The following is a 14,966-nucleotide window of genomic DNA, read 5'->3' on the forward strand; positions in this document are numbered from 1 at the left end:
TGGCTGGGGGCTCTTCGAATGGCCAGCAATCCAAGTCTGCCTCGACAGAAGATGCAGCAGGTTTGGCAGCAAGTTTGGTTGGGGTAAATGCTACCCAAATTCAACAAATTTTGGATATTTTAAATCCAAAAACAAGGCAATTGCATGGTAAGGAAAATATTATACCTTGGATTGTAGATACGGGAGCATCAAATCATGTAACATGTGATTTTTCGATGTTCATGAATGTGAAGCGTGTTCAAAATTGTCCCGTTGGTTTACCGGATGGGAAGTCGGCTAATGCGGATCAATTAGGGACTGTGATATTGCCCGGAGGATTACAACTTAACAATGTTCTTTATGTGCCTCAATTAACTTGCAATTTAATTTCTGTAACTCAATTGAGTGATGAGTCTAGATGTGTGATGCAATTTACTAACAAAATATGTGTTATACAGGACCTACAAACGAGGAGGGTGATTGGTGTGGCTGAACGTGAAGATGGACTGTACCTTTTCCGTGGTGTCCCTCAAGTGAAAGTTCTAGCAATAGATGGAGAGTCTTTGTTCGATTTATGGCATCAACGGATGGGTCATCCCTCAGAGACAGTATTGAAGATGATTCCGACTGTGAGTAGTTCCTCTAGGAGAAATAGTAATAAAGTATGTGATGTTTGTCCTCGTGCTAAACAATCTAGATGTAGCTTTCCTATTAGTGAAAATAAAGCAAGTCGTATTTTCGAACTTGTTCATATTGATTTGTGGGGGTCATATAAAATTCCTTCATCTTGTGGAGCACATTATTTTTTAACTATAGTTGATGATTTCTCTAGAGGAGTTTGGATTTATTTATTGAAAATAAAACTGACAGGGTAAAGTCGTATCCCCTAATAAAAAATAATTACCTAAACCTCTAACTAAAGTAGATAGGGAAGTAGGGTCGAACTCCACAGGGAAACAGGTCTTTTTAATTCTAATTAATTATTATAATCTAAATTATTTAAGTAACCAATATTTATAATTAAGTAAGAAACTAAACTACTAAGGTTGAGAATAGGAAGAAAACAATATATGAAAGGATCTAGGGCATAGGTTCACCAATAAATAATACTCCAGGGTAAAACATAGTAATCAATCATTGACATTGCATAAATAACATGATTAACAGGCTCTCGCAATTTATTAATCAACATAGATCTAACAGGCTCTCGCAATTTACTAGATCTAAGTTCTTATTGAAAATAGCCTTTAATATCAAATTAACATCTGCTCGATTCATCAATTTAATATTGCTATACTTTTACAAGCCGCAATTGTAAAACATTAAAACAATCCAATAAAAAATTATCATGCAATACCAACAATCAATAATAGTCAATCATCAATGCATCAATTAACCAGATTGTAAAGGGCTCTCGCTACGTATTACAATCACACAATTAATTTACCGGTATTAAATTTCATCTCTCGAATCTTGACTTAACCATTTATAAATTAACTTGTCTATTGAAACTAGACCTAAACATTAATTCTCATCTCTCGATTCTTGAATCAATATTGTCAAACTCACGCATAAAAGATAGGCCTAATCTAGTCACAGAGCATTAAATCGATCAATAGGAAATTAATCTAGCATTGATAATCAACAACAATAATTTACCCCTTCATATTATTTATTAGATCCCCATAAACCCTAAAAATTAAACTACTCACAAATCATCATGACTAAACTAATCAAATAAATAAATAAAAGCATAATCAAGGGAGTAAATAAAATAACTGAAATTAAAGGGGAAGAAATTGTTACCAAAAAGTAATCTGGAATTAATGGAAGAATTAAGGACAAAAGTTTAGAGAAAGAATTCTAAGAGAATAATTAAGAGAGTAAAGAAAGAGTAAAGAGGAGAGGAAGAGAAGAAGAAGAGATCCTAAAAACGTATTACGGAGGAGTATTTATACTCCGTACAAAAATCCTAAGCTAAAACAAATTAAAACTACGTTAAACATCAACTAATAAAACACGCGCCCGATCGGGCGAGGCACCGCCCGATCGGGCGCGCCTTTTTTTGTCTCTAATAGCAATCTCGCGCCCGGCCGGGCGCGTCACCGGGCGCCAGACTAAGCTTCTCCCGCCCGGCCGAGCGCGCCTCCGGGCGCCAGCCTTTTTGGCCGGGCGGCTCATTTGGGCCACTATTTAGACTTCGATTAGGCTCCAATTCTTCGGGCCAATCTGGGTTTCCTCTTTGGGTCTTGAATACTCGGTCCAAATGCCCCGGTATCATCTATACCGAGCTCTTAATCACCGGTTCGATGGCTTTAACCGGCCCTGGGCTATAAACTCTGGTCGTGCTTCTCCAATGTTCGTGATTGCTCCAAAATATCTTGGCAAAATACTCCAAAAGCATAAATCCCTGCAAAAGTCAACCAAATCTACGAAAACACTAGAAAACACCAATTAGTAATAAAAGTGGCTCTAAAGAGCCAGAAACACTACTAATTATGACCAAGGGACGGGGGTAAAATACTATATAAAATGGACACATCAAAAACTGAGGTTGAAAATATGTTCTTAAATTTTGTTGCTATGATTAAACGACAATTTAATCAAGTAATTAAAATTGTTAGAAGTGATAATGGAACGGAGTTTAATTCCTTGCGAGATTATTTTGGTAAACATGGCATGATTTTTGAGACTTCGTGTGTGGGAACACCACAAGAAAATGGGAGAGTCGAAAGGAAACATCAACACATATTAAATGTGGCGAGGGCATTAAGATTCCAAGGGAATTTGCCGTTGAAATTTTGGGGGGAATGTGTTTTATCGGCTTGCCATTTGATTAATAGAACCCCGACACCGTTGCTTGGAAATAAGACACCGTTTGAAATTTTGTTTAATAAACCTCCATCATATGATTATATTCGTGTCATTGGTTGTTTATGTTATGCTCATAACCAACGAAGTAAGGGAGATAAATTTGCTAGTCGGAGTAGGAAGTGTGTGTTCTTGGGATATCCATTTGGGAAGAAAGGGTGGAGAGTTTTTGATTTGGAAACCGAAGAAATTTTTGTGTCCCGAGATGTAAAATTTAGTGAGCACATTTTTCCATTTATTTCTCCGGTTAATGTCAAGCCTACTACAGAAAATCAGGTGCCTATGGTGGAGGGTTATGGTAGTGATGACGAGTGGTTATTGCTTGGTGACACGGACCAAGCAGGAGACTCCGCAACCAGGCTGCGGCAGGAGGCCAGAAACCGCAACCTGGCTGCGGATGAGGCTGGCAGCATCACTGTCCCTGCTGTCCAGCCCGATGGGGAACCAACGGCAGCTGGCGTGTCCTCCCAGCAGCAGCTCGAGACTGCCCAGCTGCAGCTCGAGTCTGCAATGCCCCATTTGCAGCAGTATAGTGAGGGTGGAACGAGCAGCCAGCAGCATGGTAAACAGGGGGGAAGTACAGAGGAAATGGGAAAAGGAAAAAGGCCAAAAATTCCGAGCACAAAATTAAGAGATTATGTGACACACACAATTCAGAAAAACAGTCCATCAAAGCACGTCACACCTACATCATCCAACTCAGGTACTCCTTATCCTTTCACATATTTTGTTGATTGCTCACGTTTTTCAGAAAAACATAAAAAGTACATTGCAGCGATAACAACAAGTCATGAGCCTAAAATTTTTAAAGAAGCTATGAAGCATGTAGGATGGAGAGATGCAATGGATGCAGAGATTAAATCTTTAGAAGAACAAGGCACGTGGGTACTTGAGAAGCTTCCACCGGGGAAGAAAGCTCTTGGAAGCAAATGGGTGTATACGGAGAAGCGAGATGAGCATGGCAATTTGTTGAGATTGAAGGCGAGATTGGTAATCCTGGGAAATCATCAAGTTGAAGGTTTGGATTACAATGAAACGTTTGCTCCGGTAGCTAAAATGACGACAGTTCGGACATTTCTTGCAGTTGCGGCAGTGAAAAACTGGGAAGTGCATCAGAAGGATGTACATAATGCATTTTTGCATGGAGATCTTGATAAAGAAATTTATATGAAAATTCCTCCTGGTTTCAATAACGATAACTCTGATTATGTGTGCAGAATGAAGAAGTCGTTATATGGATTAAAGCAAGCTCTTAGATGTTGGTTTGCAAAGTTGACGACAGCATTGAAGAAATATGGATTTAAGCAGTCCTATTCAGATTATTCTTTGTTCACTCTGACCAAAGAAAAATTGCAATTGAATGTGTTAATCTATGTTAATGATTTGATCGTTGCAGGAAATGACAAAATTGCATTGACAAAGTTTAAAGCCTATTTAGGAGATTGCTTTAAGATGAAAGATTTGGGAGTATTGAAATACTTCCTCGGGCTTGAGGTGGCTCGAAACAAGCAGGGATTTTATATTTGTCAACGGAAATATTCTCTTGATATTATTTCTGAAACTGGATTATTAGGTGCGAAACCGGCAGATTTCCCGATGGAACAAAATCATAAATTGGCCTTAGTAGAAGGTCGGTTGTTGGAGGATGTGGAGAAATATAGGCGGCTTGTTGGGCGCCTAATATACTTGTATGTGACTAGACCAGATCTTGTATATCCTGTCCATATATTGTCCCAGTTTATGCAGAGTCCGAGAGAAGAACATTGGGAGGCCGCACTTCGTGTGGTTCGATACTTGAAGAAGAATCCGGGTCAAGGAATACTTCTTCGTTCATACAGTGAGTTGCAGATTGAGGGTTGGTGTGATTCGGATTGGGCTAGTTGCCCTTTGACGAGGAGATTATTGACTGGTTGGTTTGTGTTGCTTGGTTTTTCCCCCGTGTCTTGGAAAACCAAGAAACAACCTACGGTGTCCCTATCTTCGACAGAGGCGGAGTATAGGTCGATGGCTGCGGTAACTTGTGAACTGAAGTGGTTAAAACGAGTTCTTGGTGATTTGGGTGTGCGTCATCCACAGGTTATGAACTTGTATTGTGACAATCAGTCGGCGCTACACATTGCTCAAAATCCAGTGTTTCATGAGAGAACGAAGCATATTGAGGCCGACATGCATTTTGTGCGTGATGCGATCACAGAAGGACTGATTTCACCTTCGTATGTGCCTATGAAGGTGCAGCTAGCTGACATTTTTACGAAAGCTTTGGGGAAGGCTCAATTTGAGTATTTGCTTGCACTACAAAAATTTGGCCTTTTAGCAACAGGTGAAATCCGTTGCTAATTGCTAAAAATCCGTCGCTGGACATAGCTAGCTACGGATTTATCAACGGAATCACTCCGTTGGTAAAAACCTTGTCGCTAAATGAATTTAGAGACGGAAAAAAAAATCCGTCGCTGGACTTAGCAACGGAAAAAAAAATCCGTCGCTGGATTTAGCAACGGAAAAAATAAATCCGTCGCTGGATTTAGCAACGGAAAAAAAAAATCCGTTGCTAGATTCAGCAACGGAAAAAAAAAAAATCCGTTGCTGAATATGTTTTGAATCGAAAAAAAAGCTGCTATTTGGGTCGACCTCACTCGGGTCAACCCGACTCGGCTTTCCATGTAACGCTCCTTGAATCTCCAATCGCAATATTACTGTTAGTAGGAGTCGAACCCGTGACCTCAATGTCAAATATTGATACTCTTACCAACTATACCAAATATTATTTGTTTACTTTTACGCACATAATTGATAATAAATGAAAGAAATATTAGAGACGGAATTTAAAATCCATCTCTAGTTTAGAAACGGAATTAGAAAATCCGTTTCTAAATTAGAGACGAATTTGAAAATCCGTTTCTAGTTTAGAGATGAATTTAACTTACATAATTCGTCTCTAATGTAATATTTTAAATAATTAGTTTAAAAAATTATCTAGAGACGGAATAAAAAATCCGTTGCTCATATTAGCAACGGAAAAAAAAAATTTCGTTGCTAACTTAGCAACGGAAAAAAATCCGTCTCTAAATTTAGCAACGGAAAAAAATCCGTTGCTAGATTCATCAACGGAAAAAAAATCCGTTGCTAAAAAAAAATCCGTTTCTAATTTAGAGACGGATTTTCAATTCCGTTGCTAATTTAGCGACGGAATTTTTAATTCCGTTTCTAAATTAGAAACGGATGTTTAAATTCCGTCGCTAAATTAATTTAGAGACGGATTTTTTGATTCCGTCTCTAATTTAGAAACGGATAAAATTCCGTCGCTAGAATTCCGTTTCTATATGGACATTTTTTTTGTAGTGTTGACAAGTTGGGCATTCGAGATCTTCATGCTCCAGCTTGAGGGGGGATGTTAAGATAGGAAAGTATCTTATATGATAATATTTTAGGAAGATTGTGATATTGTGTGAATATTTATCTTGTTAGGTAGATTATTCCCCAAGCTATTACCGTGTATAAATATTGGTGAATGATGAATGAGAAGGTCAAGCCTTTGTGATTAATTTGACATTTTAACATTGGATTATGATGGATTAAGTTAACACCTCATTTTTCTGTCATGTGCTTCATTTTTATTCTATAAAGCAACAGGTTGATTCTTCAATAAGAATTTTGTTATAGATGTTGAGATATCGGTATGGTTGCGATTCGAAAACTTCCCCCTTATGGCCCTTATTAAGAATTTTCCATAGAGATATCAGATATGGGAATAACAATGTTGTTGGGATTCTGTGAGTAGTAAGCTAGCTAAATATGTCAATTATTGTCACGAATATAATTAAACTAGTTCTTTAAGGATGAAGTTATATAGGTGTTCGGATATGGAGGAAGAGTATAGAAACTTGTTTTTAACTTTGTGAAATCAAACATAGATTTTTATTGTGATATAAGTATTTTAGTAGCATGGCACTATACATGTAATCATGTTAGAAAGGAGACATTGGTTCATATTGCAGGGAAAGATTGTGCAGAATATATTCTTTCTGAATTAAATGAAATATAAAGTTACATAACAGAATTTGTTCCCATATCTTTCTTCATTAATAACATTGAATTGGATCTTTTCTCTTTTGAAGCTATGCAAAAGAACGTTGTCCTTGTGATTTGGAAGTAATTATGCAAAAAAAAAAATCCATTATTTTTAAGTATTTCTGAAGCATCTTTGTCTTATTTTATAATGATTTAGTATGTGTGACTGAATCAAGTCCTTTTTAAAAATAATAAAAATAAAGAAGATAGCAAATGAAGATTTGTTGTGATTGATGATGTTGACAAAATCCAATAGAGCGTTATCTCAAAGAGTTTGGTTGTTTGGAAAACATTCTATGGAAAAACATTTGCATTTGCTTTAACTGACATTAGGCATCGACTTGCTTTTGTTTTTTCTCTCCTTATTTTTCAACTAGTGTTGATTCCGTGCAATGCATGTATATTATATACAATTTCATTTGTTACTCGTGGTAATAACTATATTAATGTCTTGAGAACGTTGAAAATGTTTGGTGGTTAAGAAAATGAGGGGAAAAAGTAAAAAAAAAAAAAAAAATTGACATTTTGGTGAATTGTTTGTAAAAGTAAAAACACCATGTTTTAGGCCCTGTTCTGATTTACTGAGTTGAACTGAACTAAACTGAACTGATTGGAGCTGAACTGAACATAATAGAGCTGAAATGAATTGTTTATGAGAGAAGGAGATTGGAAGCTGAAATGAGCCGAACTGAACTGATTGAAGTTGATGAAGTGAACGGAACTGAATTGATATTAAGGCGTAGAAAACAGACCCTTAGTCTTCTATTTCACTAATAGAGAAATCTTATTTTATTTCCCCCAAATGGCATCAATGTTTACATTGGTTTACGTTATAATAATAGAAGTATAAGCAAGGTCTAGGTTCAAGTTTTATGGTTAATACCTCTTTCATTCTTGGTTTTGAATAAAATTATGAAAGATGCTGCCAAATCCAATATAACACGATACCATGTCGTTTCAATTGGAGGAAACATGTGGTAGGGTTGTATAGGTATAGATAAGTAATTCTTTTATAACATTGAGTAGAAAGTTAATTTTCTCCCTTACAAGGGGCATAGGCCCCCTCAAAATCAAACACATTTACCAGGGACAATAAACTTTTTTTTTTTTTTTTTTTTTTTTTAAAGGCAATAATCATTTAATTGAGACATCAATCAATAGCCCACTCAAAAGAAAAATCTATTGTTAATGTTATTGGGTGTGATGGAATAACGATTGCCAATAACATAATTGAAGGAACGCATGTTTTACTAAATTTGTGATTTGAGTATCCAACATTAACATAATTTAACATGAATGATGTAAACATATGAAAATTAATCCAAAGACGAACATACAATTAATAAATATAAGAAAAAAAAAAAATTAATCCAAATTTATAAGGATATTGCTTGAAATAGATAAAGTTAATTCATATGCCAATAGGTCACATTCCTTGGTCAAAACACTATCTACCTCAATTTTAAAGGTATTAACTTGGTTTGAGAATCTTAATGCTCAATTTGAAGTCAACAAAGTAGAATGTTACAACCCGAACACACAAAATTGTATTAACCCATTGACTGTAAATAATTATCCTGATAATAAAATTGGTTTTTCACATTGGTAAGCATCAAACTTAGATTTATATCGGATTCTCATATTAGTAAACATCAAACTTGGATATATCATCTCGATTGTGGATATATCAAATTATGTGAGATCCTAATAGATTTTTAGTTAAGCTATGTACAAATTTTAGTTTCCATTTAATTTCTGTACAAATACAATTTTAGCTTTCTCATATATTGGACCACCCAAAATAAAAAAAAAAAAAAAAAAAAAAAAGTGCTTTACCTACTCCAACCCAAGCTTAAACCGAAAGACATTATACTTTGAAGATTATAAAAAGGAAAAAAAACCCTTATTTTCCAAGATAATTAGCTAGAATTTACAGAGACTAAATACATCCACTGGTAGTTCATATAGCTCTTACATGTACTAATGTACAAGTATATTTTACTCTTGGAAACCCTCAACCCAAAAAAAAAAAAAAACCCTACTTAAAAAAAAGAGTGTGATCTACATCAAAATTGCATAACGCATGCTGTCACTGATCATAAGATGATCAATCTCCGACGAAGTTCTAACCATTTCTCCGGTAACCCACATAGCGTCCGAGGGGTTTCCATGGTGTTGAGAGAAGCAAGAAAGGATAGAAAACGGGATACGAACAATGGTAGAAATAACCGAGAGTCCGTTATTCCAAGCTTGGTGTTGCCGCCGGGTGGTACGATTTATGTCATGGGCGTATATAGGCATGCCTGATGCATCCATGTTGGTGTTACTAAACATGGTTTCATCGGCGACCTTTGGACTCTTTCTCTTGGTGGCGATTTGTTGCCTAAGCGCGGACAATGTACGCAACATGATCAAGAAATATATATATATGGTTTGATTATATATATATGTACTCTTAAACAAGATGTTAAGTTTTTTGGTGGTTTAGTTTTTAGAGAGAAAAGAGAGAATTGAAGTTTTTTTGAGTGTGTTTTGTGGTGGGATGGAAAGAAGGGGGGAAGATCCTTTTTAAATGGGACTTTCATTGCCTTTTTTTAGTCATGTAAATTGGCAAGTTGATGTTGGTGGTGGGTCTTTTTGCCTACTTGCTTAGTGCTTGTGACTATCATAGAAGGTGTGTGAATGAGTGTATATAGTAGAATTAAATTATGGACCTATTTTATAAAATCTTGTTATATCACTTTACTAAGATTTATTTTATGTGAGATGTACGACATGTTTAAACATTTGCATTATTATTGCACTTAAAATGTAATAGTAGTGCTAGTACTAATTTGTCTTATGTGCTTAATAGCGTGTTTTGAGAACTAAGATTTATTTAATTTGAACAATGTTATTATTATTCATTGTATTTGGTTTTCAGTAGGACAAGAATAATCCAATTGAGGCCCATGAAAGTTTCTTTATTTAGGTGGGTGGGGCAAATAGGTCTAATTGGGTCATTTTTTAGAGAATCTTGTTATTTGGCCTCCTTGGAATATCTATAGTAAAAAAATTTCAAGTAATAATATTAGATTTTAAAATTACTCCGCCCTACTTTAACCCAAAGATCGTTATTTGTAGAGTTTATTTTTAGCATACGCTTATTATTATCAGTTATATGACTAAAATGCTATAATAATAACGTGCATAAATGTAGGTTGCATGACATGTGTGTTACAAATTAAATACACACATCTATCGATCAATCACAACATCCTCATTGAACTTGGTGCGTGTGTAATTGAATAGCTTTCAAGTTATCTTAATTTTTTGAAATACTACCCCAACTCATATCCTCAATGTAGTTGATTTGGATTACACTTATGGACAATCATAAACTTGACCACAAGGTTGTTTTAACTACAGAATGAGTGTTACTAGTCAAGCTCACCATACATAAATTTAGGTCACGCATTATAGATATGGAAAACTGCCTAGTCTAACCAACATATATAAACTCTTTCAACTTGCAAACTTCGTACTCAGTCAAAAAAACTTCCAACACATTTGAGATGTTATCTTGAACATTTATAGGCAACTTAAAAACCAGATAGATATAATGCGGCAACATGAAAATCTCCATAATGCGACAACATCGTATAGATATAGGTATATACTTTTTTTTTTATATATATTTTTTTTAGTTGCAGTAGTGTGCGACTTTTACACTATTCATGTATTTCACTTTGACTAACTTTGATGGTTTATACCTAAGCAAAGATATAATTATGTGGGCCGGGATTGGATCTTGTTAGAATGTTAGATTCATCTCAATTTATACAATTTTAATATCAAATACTTATAATTTTTACATATTGATAATTAAAGATATTAACAACTGAAATCATGCAATGGCAAGCGTGAAAAGAGAAGTGTATTGTAACTAAAAAGAAAATAGAGGAAGTACATGATGTAGTTAATTTATTTCAACTATTTTTTGAAAAATACTTTATGGCCATATGTATCAATTTTTATTATAATCGTTAAGGATTGACCTTTTATGAATAAAATATTACATAATATTGATTTTTTTAAAAAAATTATTTATTTTTTAAAAGTATCCAATGCATTTTAGGGTGATATTGGAGTTAATAAAAAGACATGAAAAAATAATTAAGTATGGGAATATTGGTCCTCCCTTGAGTCGTCCCCCATCCTAGCTCAATCTAAAAAAGAAAAGAAAAATGGTTCATTTTATAGATTTAGATTTTAGACTTAAAAATGGCGTTGGTGGCTTGTGGGGTTGCTATATATGGCACCATGGCGACAAAGGCGCCTAATTATAGTAATGAAAAACAACTTTATGCTGGCATTCAACTCCTTCAATTTTGTACTAGTTGTTCATTCTTATTTACACTAAATTATTAATGGTAGCTAGCTTTATGGAACTCTTTTTATTCTATTATCTACCTTAAAGTTCTTACCAATTATTGACTACTTGCTCATAGGCTCTAGAGGAATTATTGTTCATCATTTAAAGGAATTCTATTAAATTATAGCCACTTCGTCAATATAGATAATCCTCATTTACATTAGGCTCGAATTTATATATTAAGAAATTTAGTAGAGTGAGATGGGATTATACGTGAGAGAAAGAAAGTTAGTAGAGGATTCCACATCACATGGAACGACCTCCAACAAAAAGAAGAAGATAAATGGTTGTCTGTAACAAAAAAGATTTAATTTTTAAGTATCGTGGTTATTTTTGTGTGATAGAATATAAGAAGATTATTTGAGGACAAAGGGGTAGTATTAAAATACTGATAAAAGAGTGACCTAGATTGATGTCTTTGTTACAATTAGTTAGTTTAATTCATGCTAATAGGCTTAAAAGCCAATATAATTTACTTATTGTAGCAAATAAAGTCACTTTGTATCAAAAAATTTAGGCTCTTATCACTCGGGTTTGATTTTAACAATCATGATCAATGCCTATTCAACTCAACGACAAAATGTGTAAGATTGCATTTTGCTTGTGTTTTGCTTGTTAAGGCTTAGGCTTCATGTATTGAACTTCCAATTTAGCTTTGTGCTATCTAGTTGGACCGTGATATGATCAATGGTATTAAAGTTTATTCCTCAAAAGGTAGTCTTGAAAGATGGTAGTTAAGATTTGAGATTAAATTTCGTCCAGATCAAACAAAGTGTATGGTGTGTATGTAGTTAAATCTCAATCTAAGTTGAAATATAATTGTACAATTTTTCTAATGTCTAGTTAGGACTATGAATGCAATATAAATTGTGAACTACGATATAAGCTGCTTTGTTTTTTGTCCCATAACCAAGACAAAATTTGTTGTAGTAAGTGATAGCAAGTGATAAAGGCTCTACGATCATCAACTTTCTAGAAATGGTATATTACAATATAATAGTCCTATATTTTAATTTTCTCATAATAATGTATAATGTACTTCTCCCAATATATTATTTGAAACACTAATTAATACCTAAACTATAAAAAAGTTAAATGCCTTTTTTAGATTATGACATTTTTTTATTATAACATTCTCCAATTGTTAATGTTATCTTCATCGTATTGTAAAGTAATTGGGGAGAGTACTAGATGATCATGATAATTGTTTCAAATTAAGTTAAGGCAACACAATTTAAATTTTAATTAGGAAAGTCAAAAGGCCTTACAAATTTGTAATAGTGGGTATTGCCAAATTAGGATAAGTGTGATGATGTTATTTGTCACTATTATGATACATGTGAATCAACTAATTAATGGCTAGGGATATTTCTCTTTATTTGGGTGTTTCAAATTCCTAATTCTTTTTGCTCCCTTATGGTAGGTTTGATTTTTTCTGATTATTATTTTAATTGTTATATGTATTGTTATCTCTTTGTTGCAACAAGTAAGTTAGGTTTACAAAGATATGGTTGCTAGATATGCTATCATAGTAATCTTACCAATGACACTATTGTATATATCAATCGTCAAACTCTACCTATTGTATTACTAGTTTAAATTGAATCACACTACTAACACGGCCTTTGGTTATTGACGAAGGAAACATCATTTGGACCAGTCTAAATCCCTTTCTCCTTAGTGAATGTGACCCTAACCAATTTAACTATACATCTAAAATGAAACTTTAAGAAATGTGCTTTCCCGTGAAAATGAATCGATATAAATAGGCTAGATTTTTTGTGGTGAAAAACATTTTAACCTAAAAACCTTGGCACGAACATGAACTAGTAACTTAACCCAAACTAATTTAATAGAAATTTATCGGATACTCATTATTTATAAATGGATATTAGTAAGATGCACACAAAAAGATAAACTTTTAAAGCGATTGATGTAGCTTTTCAAATTTAGTGATTATATAAAGTTTAGTCAAAGATTTTATAAATTGCTACTACATGAAATAAAGGTTTCATTGATTCTTACATTTCAATTGATGACACTAACAATGTCAAACTGACTTTTTTTTTTTTTTTTTTTTTTTGAAAAGAACAAAACATATTTAAACATTATAATTGAAGTAATGGCACGATTTTATGGTCATTCAAAGATGGAGTGGGGGAAAGGGGACCAATGGACCAAATTAATCCTAAAGAAGAAAAAAAATGTGATTAATCAACAAAGAACTACCACCATGTCATATCATAAACTTTCAAGAAAAATGACCAAACAGCAAAAGTTTATGATTAATATGAATCTACCTTCTACATTATCATTTACTTTCTTACTTTGACTAACTCCGATCCAGGTCGATTCAATGATTGTTCTACTTCAGTCCTTAACTTGAATCTAAAGCTCTAAACAGTTTATAATTGTGATATGCTTTATAAAATGCTATCAGAAATATGGGGGTTGTAACTTTTAAGGGGTCATTTTTGTGATCTTAGAGACTAATTGAGGGCATTGTTGTGTTATTTAGTGCCGCGAAAGGCTAGCTACTATCCACGCATGTAGATGTATGCTTTGATTTACTTCTCTAGAGATATGATAATGAACATTATGCTGTACCCTGTGTTCACAAATGAGTCAGTCATAAAAAAAAAAATTCAAGTCCAATTCTTTGAGCATCCATGAAAAATCCTCGAACCATCAAAGCATTATAAAACATAGAGGTCAAAGTAGTGAGATTTTTATTTCTCTATAAAGTATCTCAGAAGACTCAACAACATCATCGACTTCCAGCACTCAAAAGAATACAGACTATTATGCTTGCAACTGTCAAACCAAGATCGCATACGTTTGGACTATGAATTATAATGTCTAATGCTGCAACATTGCTTAATTGAAACTATGCAGCCAAACTGCAGATGCTAAATGTCTGCTGATCATACGTGGCGAAGAAAAACACATATTCCTTTCATCTCACCAATGATCAGATAATTGAGGTCATTTTTCATAATTACAGAGTTTAGCTTCATGTATCTTCATACTGTTGATGTCTATAAACAGATTAGAAATAGATCAATAGATATGAAAATAGCTTCATTATCCTCCAATTCATGCCCAACCAACCCATGTAGTACCTAATTATATCCCAAAAATCACTACCAGATATTATGCCAAATTACAGCACCCAAACATGCAGAACAGCAGAAGAGAATTCACAGTATGATGTAAATTTATAAATTATAAACCTTCATTGCCTGTAATGAAACTGAAACTATAATGTCTAGGCTACAGATTTCATAAAACAATGTTAGTATAGATTATAGAACTAAGATTCCTAATTTCCTGAAGCAGATCACCAAGCTCCACAAACAGTTTAGAATTGTCGAGGCTGAGGAAACTTCACAGAACAGTTGGAAAATGTATCAGTAGTCTTTCAGCTCGGAGGGATATTACAGGTACAGTTCCTGCATCGGTTCCCAAATTGTTAAGGATAAAGGTTCAGACAGTTGTACCAAAGTTTCAACCATTTCATTCTGAGATACATATGATAAGTCTGTGAGGATCCAATCACTCATCACAACGTGTTGTGCGCTGCTAGGAGCCTAATGTTGATAAAAGTTCATGTAAATCAATTACAGTAGGCCAG

This window comes from Chenopodium album, chromosome 9 (assembly GCF_948465745.1).
Source record: "Chenopodium album chromosome 9, dcCheAlbu1.1, whole genome shotgun sequence".
In the NCBI taxonomy this organism is placed as follows: domain Eukaryota; kingdom Viridiplantae; phylum Streptophyta; class Magnoliopsida; order Caryophyllales; family Amaranthaceae; genus Chenopodium; species Chenopodium album.